At 36.0% G+C, this 8379-nt stretch overlaps 1 protein-coding gene across 8 annotated transcripts in view; it reads right to left on the bottom strand.

The window, feature by feature from the left end:
• Lingo2 (leucine rich repeat and Ig domain containing 2) overlaps nucleotides 1–8379 on the bottom strand; it is a 1215328-nt gene that overhangs the window by 839628 nt on the left and 367321 nt on the right. Inside the window, exon 3 of one of the 8 annotated variants that reach the window (XM_031366384.1) lies at nucleotides 7690–7742. The exons of the other annotated variants lie outside the window; for them this stretch is intronic. The gene's annotated coding sequence lies outside the window, so the exon portion shown is untranslated. The remainder of the gene's footprint in view (nucleotides 1–7689; nucleotides 7743–8379) is intronic. 8 annotated transcript variants of the gene reach the window in all.

Below are 8379 nucleotides of genomic sequence, written 5' to 3'. Positions count from 1 at the left end.
TTGCATTATTCTTGGCAAACAAACAAATAATAAGAACTTCATTTCTTACAATTCCCTCTAGTCTTTACAGTTTGATCATCAGATTTTAATAATTATTACTATCTTGATGAGTATTTTAAAGTTATTCGGGCCTTGAAACTTGTAGAGAACTATGTTGATTCTAATTTGCCACTATTTAAATAAGACATACCCCAGTGAAATACAAGCAAGTTTTCATAAAATGTAAAAAAAATAAATGTAAAGAGAGAAAGCAATATAGCATCTAAGTGCCCATCCCAACACTTATCCCAGCCAGGACCCCCGCAGCACCCAGCAGCAGTGGAATTTATCCAGCATTGCTGTAGCACCAATGCCCTTCTGGTCTGCATCTTTACCTTCAGCTGTGGCAGATCCATGTGCCTACTCTCCTAACCCACAGTCCTGCTTGTCTCCCAGGAAGACTCTCTAACCAGGGACACAGGAGGCCTCCTCTAACCAGAGACAACACTGCCTGCCCATCAGGAGTCCTGTTCTAACCCAGGTCACACAGCTGCACCTGCCTCTGAGGATGAGTGGCCAATCCTCGACACCCAGGCCAGTTAAACACCAGAGATAATCAGAATGCACAAGAGCATAAGTGGCAAAGGCCAACGTAATTTGGCATTATCAGAATACAGTTTCCCTACCATAGCAAACCCTGGACAACCTAGGACACCTGAAGAGCAAGATTCAGATCTAAAAATCCTATTTCATGAAGATAATAGAAGCCTTTAAGGAGGATATAAATAAATCCCTTAAAGAAATACAAGAAAACAGAGGCACACAGGTAGAAGACTTTAAAGAGGAAACAAATGCATCTCTGAAAGATATGCAGGAAAACACAACCAAGCAGGTGAAGGAATAGAACAGAACAGTCCAATTTTTAGTCAATTTCTAAAAATGGAAATAGAAGCAATAAAAAATCCCAAAGGCAGCAACCCTGGAGATGGAAAACCTAGGAAGGAGGTCAGGAGCTACAGATGCAAGCATCACCAACAGAATTCAAGAAATAGAAGAGGATCTCAGGTGTAGAAGATACCATAGAAGATACTGACACATCAAACAAATTACATAGAATAAAAAGATTCTGTCATTAAACATACTGGAAATTCAGGACACAGTGAAAATACCAAACCTAATAATAATAGGAATAGAAGAGAGTGAAGATTCGAAGTTCAAAGGCCCAGAAAATACCTTTTTAAAAACATCATATAAGAAAATGTCCCCAAAATTTTATAAGAGAATTTCTACAACTTCTGCAAAGTGGCTGGATGTAAAACTAACCCAAATAAATCAATAGCCTTCCTTCATGAAAATGATAAACTGGCTGAGAAGGAAAGTAGAGAAAAATACATTTTTACGATAGATACAACTAATATTAAATATCTTTTTGTAACTCTAACTAAGCAAGTGAAAGACTTGTATGAAAAGAACTTCAAGTGCCTGATGAAAGAATTTGAAAAGGACTTCAGAAGATAGAAAGATCTTCAATGTTCATGGATTCACAGGATTTACATAGTGAAAATGGCTAAATTACCCAAAGCATTCTACACATTCAGTGAAGAACCTATCGAAATTACAAAACAATTCTTCACAGACATAGAAAGAACAGTTTTCAGGTTCATCTAGATAAACAAACAAACAAACAAACCCTCAGGATAGCCAAAACAATTCTGAACAATTAAAGCACTTCTTGGAAAATCATGATCCCTGACCACAACCTGTACTACAGAGCAATAGTGGTTAAAAAATATCACATGGTATTGGTGCAGAGAAAGAGAGGAATGGAATAGAATCAAAGACCCGGAAATAAACCCACACACCTATGTTACTTGATCTTTGACAAAGAAGCCAAAATGACACACAGTAAACAAAAAAAGCATCTTCAACAAATGGTGGTCTAACTGCCAGACTGCATATAAAAGAATGCAAATTGATTTATGTTTATCAATCTGCACAAGCTCAAGAAACCTTGATGTAAAATCAGATACACTGAATCTAATAGAACAGAAAGTGGTAAATAGTCTTGAACACATTGGTATAAGAAAAATTTCTTGAAGAGACCACCTGTAACTCAGACTCCAAGATCAACAATTGATAAATGGGACCTCTTCAACTTGAAAAGCTGCTATAAGGCAAAGGACACTGTCAATAGCACAAATAGGCAACCTACAGATTGGAAAAAGATCTTCACTAAACCCTACATCAGATAGAGGACTAATATGCAAAATATATAAAGAACTCAAAAGTAATACTCCAAAAAAAATCAAATAGCCCAATTAAAAATGGGGTACAGAGCTCAAAAGAGAATAATCAAGAGTAATCTTGAGTGGCGGAGAAGCACTTAAAAAATATTCAACATCCTTAGTCGTAAGAGAAATATAAATCAGAATGACCCTGAATTCCACTTTACATCAATCAAAATGGCTAAGATTAAAAGTTCAAGTAACAGTACATGCTGAAGAAAATGTGGGGCAAGGGGAACACTCTTTCATTGCTGATGAGATTGCAAATTGGTTCAACCACTGTGGAAATCAATCTGGTAGTTCCTCATAAAATTGGAAGTAGTTCTAACTGAAGACCCAACTATACTGCTCATGGGTATATACCCCAAAGATAACCCACCATAGCACAGGGATACCTGTTCCACTATGTTCATAGCAGCATTATTTGTAATAGCCAGAAGCTGAAAGCAACTCAGTTGTCCCTTAACCAAAGAATGGATACAGAAAAATGTGGTTCATTTACAAAATGGAATAGTGTTCAGCTGCTAAAAACAAAGAAACCATGAAATTTGCAGGCAAACGCATGAAACTAGAAAATATTATCCTGAGTGAGGTAACCAAGATCCAAAAGGATATGGATTTTATGAACTCACTAATAAGTGGATAATAGCCAAAAAGTACAGACTACCCACAAAAAACACCACAGACCATAATAAGTCCAACAGGAAGCAAGGCCCAAGTGAGGATTATTCAGTACTACTTAGATGGGGGAATAAAATAATCGTGGGAGACAGAAGGAGGGAGAGACCTGAGTGGAGAGAAACCGGTGAGATGAAAAGGGGTACAGAAGCAGGTATGGGGGTGACAGGAGATAAACCCAGAGGGCCAGGAGAATGAATGGAAATATGCAGAAGCTGAGGGTCGGGAACCTCTAATAAGGTGTGAAAGATACACAGGACTCACTCTGAGTGACCTTAGCTGAAATGCCCAATAGTGAGAAGATTGGACCTGAAGAGTACTTAGACACTTCCAGTACTTAGGGCCACCACTGGAGGGGTGGAGACTCCAACCTACCTACAAATTTTTGACCCAAATTTGTTCTCATCTAAAAGAAATACAGGGACCAAAAAAAAAAAATGGAGCAAAAACTGAAGGAATGGCTGACCAGTGATTAGCCATCTTGGGATCCATCCAATGAGCAGGCATCAAACCCCAACACTATGGCTGATGTTATGATGTGCTTGCAGACAGGAGCCTAGCATGGCTGTCCTCTGAGAGGCTCTAGCAACAGCTGACTGAGATAGATGCAGATACTTACAGCCAACCATTGGACTAAGGTCAGGGACCTCTATGGAGGAGTTAGGGAGAGAACTGAAGGAGCTGTAGGGGATGGCAACACCATAGGAAGACTAACAGTGACAACCATCCTGCACCCAGAGACACTATTCCAAAGAGCATACATGGGCTGTTCTGAGGCCCAAAGCGCATAGTAACAGAGGAGTGAGGAGCTTGTCTGGCCCCAGTGGGAGAGCATGGATCTAATTCTGTAGAGACTTGATGCCCCAAGTAAGGGGGATGCCTGAAGACAGTCGTGCACTCTCTCAGAGGAGAAGAGGAGAGGAATTCGGTGAAGAGCCATGGGAGTTGGAGAAACATTTGAGATGTCAATAAAATAATTAGTTTAAAAATATAAACTACTATGATTCAGTGGATAAGAATATGATAGCAGTATAATGTCAATTTAGAATCAACTAATATAAACATCTTTACCTATTTAAAAAAATTGGTGGCACATAGAAGTCATACCATTCCTTGTGAAATTGAAACGAGGATTCCAAATTTGAGACTAGGCTACTTACTAAAACTAGGTTACTTAATATAAGTTAGTTTAAACACAGAGCAAAAATAGTCTCCATTTTTTTCATAGAAGATAAAAAAAGATCCAGGCAGTTCAACACCTTAAAAATTGAATGTCAGAATATTCCATATATTTATATTCATTAATTCTAGTTAAGATTAAAGACTAAAAATCATGTTTCATCTTGAAGTCTGTTATATATGTGATTGCATTTGTAATTAAAAAAAAATCAGGACCTATCACTTTAAAAGTGATTTGCAAAAAAAAAATCTGGCAAATATAGTTGGCAAATATCAACAAAAATGTAATAGATCTCTCATTTTAGATGCAGTTGAAAATAGCAGCCCTGAGGCCATTGTTAAGGCACAGAGTGGGCACAGAAAATTGGAAGTCTCCCCAGTTTTCACTCTCTGAGAAACAGTGGGGGTCTTGGCTAATAGAGCTCTGAATATTCAGTAAAGGCCAATAATAAGCTTACCACAAAAAATAGCAGCAGTCACAGCTGCAAGAGCTCTATAGTCTGGCCAGCAAGGGTACACCATACCCACATACATCCTTGGGACTGGGTGTAGGAAACATCATTTTCATAAAGGAGCCTACAGGACTTTCTATTTGATGAATCCGTCACAGAAAGGGTGAACAATGAACAGTTTCCCCTACTTCAGCTTCCATTGCTTGTATTTTAATGTGCCCAGGATTCCTGGGAAGTTGTGACTTACTTAAATAGGAGCAAGCAATGCTTTACATGCACTGCTGAAAAAAATTCCAGTGTCACATTGATTGCACAGAAACAGGTAGCTTTTTTGTACAAAATAAACATCATATAGTGTCTGACAGGGCCACACCTAGAAAAGGCCTCCAATTATGTTCAATTGTTATATTCAAGACACTCTTACTCCTATAGACGTCTGAGGGAATTGTTACCTTGGACTTTCACCTACACAAGGCAAGGCATAAAGGATAAGAATTTGTGCTGAAAGCATATTTATTTTAATAGAAGAGGCAGCTGCGATGATGTACCCCCCCAATTGTGTAACACCTTCCCCAACAAAAGCATACCATAGAAAAGGTCTTTGGAATTATTCAGTCATGGCAGTGTGTAGAAAAGTGGTCATTGATAACTTCAGCTCTGAAACTGGATAGCACTGACCCATCTCAGTGTGCCATAGAAGAGGAACACTTGGAGGAACCTGGCAAATATGTGCTGGAGTTTGGGAACAATGGAGCTGCTCTGAAGTGTCATCTGCAGATCAGGGAAATGGCTGTATTTGTTTTGGCTGCCAGCCCATCCAAGGGAGCAAGGAAAGCAACCACTTGTGGAGTAAATCACTTGGGACGAAAAGATAGGGAAGCAAATCTTATTGCTGTTCTCTGGTATTTTTTGTTTTTTGTTTTGTTTTGTTTTATTTTGTTTTTTTGTTTTTTTCCTGGAATTCTGTTAAGCATAGAATATAGTAGATGGAGAAGTAGTCTTTAATTGCTCAGGCCAGTGATGATAACAGTTACTAATTAATTACAAAGGATGTGATATATGGTTGGATTGAGGAAAAGAAAAAGGGATCGTCAATGACAAAAGAGGACAAAGCAAAGCAGTGCTAAGCCTCCATTAAACAGAGACTAAAAGATGTAAACAGCCTTGCCAGAGAAAAGACAGAGAAACTTCTGAATGACTCAAAGGAACTGAAATTATTGCTTTGTCACCTCCAACGAACACACTTCACTTCGAAAGATGAAAGCCATCTTAGAGTGAAAGGGTCGTCAAAGGTATCCAAGCAAATTCAGCCAGAAAATAAGCAGGAGTTGCTAGTCTTATAAAATAGACTGGAACCCAAATCTCATCAGAAAATATAAAGCTCATTTCAAAAAGACACTATAACCCCAAAAATATATGCACCAAACTCAGGTGTATTCAATTTCATAAAATGATTATTTATGAACAAACAGCAATAGATTAGCTCCAATATATTAATAATATGTGACTTCAGCACCTCATCATCACCAAAATTTAATGATCATTCAGATCAAAATGAGTAGAAAAATTATAGAGATAAAGGATACACTTCCCAATGTTAGAGAACACACATTCTTCTTTCAAGCTCATGCAGCATTCACTTGAGTATAGCACATATTGGAAAACAAAACATCTTTCAGCAGTCAAAAGAAATTGAAATATTTCTTTGCATTTACTTGGCTATGGCAGAGTAAAATTAGATATCAAGAGGGAAAGAAACCACAGATATTTTACACAATCATGGAAACTGATCCACACCCTACTGAATGACAAATGAATCCTTGGCTCTTGGTAGCTCAAATATGTTCCAGTGGATGACTGCATCCACAGAAGTATATTTAACATAAATTGGTACCACTGACTTATTTAAATATTAACAAGTGGGCACAATATTGGTTGGAAAGTCAGTTTGAGGTCTTTCTATGACAAGTTAAGGGGAAGAATTAGGGATGTAATATGCTCAAAATACACTTAATAAAATTATCAAGGAGTTAATAAAACATTTACTTTAAAAGAATTTTTAAATTCCTAGAATTTAATGATAATTAAAACACAGCTTACACAAATTGGTGAGACACGATAAAGGCAGTCCTGACCTGAGTTTATAGCTCTAGATGCATCCATCAAGAATTAAGACAGAACTCTCCTAACCAATATAATGATACATTTTATGACCTTAAAGTATCTGGAGCAAATCAGAATCTTAAACAATAGACAGATATAGTCAAGATCAGAGAAGAAATTAATTAAATAAAAATGAAAACTCTTACATAAACCCAATAAAACAAAAAATTGTTTGTTTGCAAAAATTAATAAAGTGTCAAACCTTTACTCAAATTAACCAAAAAAGAAATTATAAAAGGGAAATGAAGAATTACTACAATAGACACTATTTATGCAGAGGACATATTTCTGAAAACTATTCAGTAAATGAGAAATATAAAATAAATAAATTATTTTTAACATACATGTCAAACCATAGTTAAACTAGAATGAGACAAATAAACAGTTCAATAATAGGCAATATATAGTCAGCAATAAAAAATATCCAACCAAATAAAAGGGCAAAAGTCCAGATGGATTTAATATAATTCTAATCAAATGTTATGAAAACAAAAACAAAAAAATCCAAATGAACTAAAAAATACCCTAAATGCAATCTTTCTTAGAATATTTCATAAATAGCAAGGAAAAAACACTTCTAAATTCATATTATGTGGCCAACATTACACTAATGTCAACCCAGGTAAAGATATGAAAACAAAAGTGTATACTAATCTCCTTGACCAAAATATACTCAAGTTTTTCAATAAAATATTTGAAAACCAATTTAAGAACTTATCTAAATGATCATCTATCAGGATCATGTTGGATTCCTTTCAGTGATGAAAGAGTGTTTCATGATATTTAAATCAATAAATATAACCCACCACATAAATAGTCCTAAGGGATGAAACCATCAGGGAAATGCAAATTAAAACCAATTCAAGATTTAATCTTTATTAGGATAGCGAAGATCAAAAACAAATGAAAGCAAACGGTGAGGTGAACATTCAGAAAGGATGAGACCTACTCACTGTGTTGGAAATGCAAACTGATGAAGCCAGTATGAAAATCAGACCAGAAGCTCCTGAAAATATAGAATAAATATTTCATATGCTGCATTTATTCTACTTCTGTGCATATTACCATATGAATCTATGTCTTTCCTAAGGATCCTGTCACATCATGTTCATTGCTACTCTATTCTCCATAGCCGTGGAATAGAAATACCCTACATGTTCATTTCTGATAAGTAAATAGTAGAAATGTGTATATATACAAAGTAGAATGTTATTCATCTACAAAGAAAAAAATGAAAATTTCATATAAATAGGTAGAGTTGAAAATAATCATTGTGATTGAGATATCCCAGATCTAGAAAGACAAATGATGCATATTCTCACTCATATATAGATTTTTACTGTTGATTCTTTAACTATATATGTTTAAATTGGAGTATTCATAGAATTAAGAAAGATATTAGGTGGTTATGAAGAAGGGTACTTTCAGAAGAAGGAAGATATAAGAGGTATGAATAAGGAATGGTCATCAATAGAGAAAAGAAGGTAGGATATTGAACAACAAGGTAGAAGAAAGAACATAGGGTATCCCATATGGGAAAGAAAAACTAACAATGAAGACCTTTGAAAAAGCCATATTGGCTTGTAAGAGAACAACAAAGTGAGACTGAATGCTTTGCTTGACATTTGTAACTCTTGTATCAA

This window comes from Mastomys coucha, unplaced genomic scaffold (genome assembly GCF_008632895.1).
Source record: "Mastomys coucha isolate ucsf_1 unplaced genomic scaffold, UCSF_Mcou_1 pScaffold14, whole genome shotgun sequence".
Classification (NCBI taxonomy): domain Eukaryota; kingdom Metazoa; phylum Chordata; class Mammalia; order Rodentia; family Muridae; genus Mastomys; species Mastomys coucha.
Note: the sequence above shows the minus strand (reverse complement) of the source record. Positions and strands in the feature narration are given on the sequence as shown.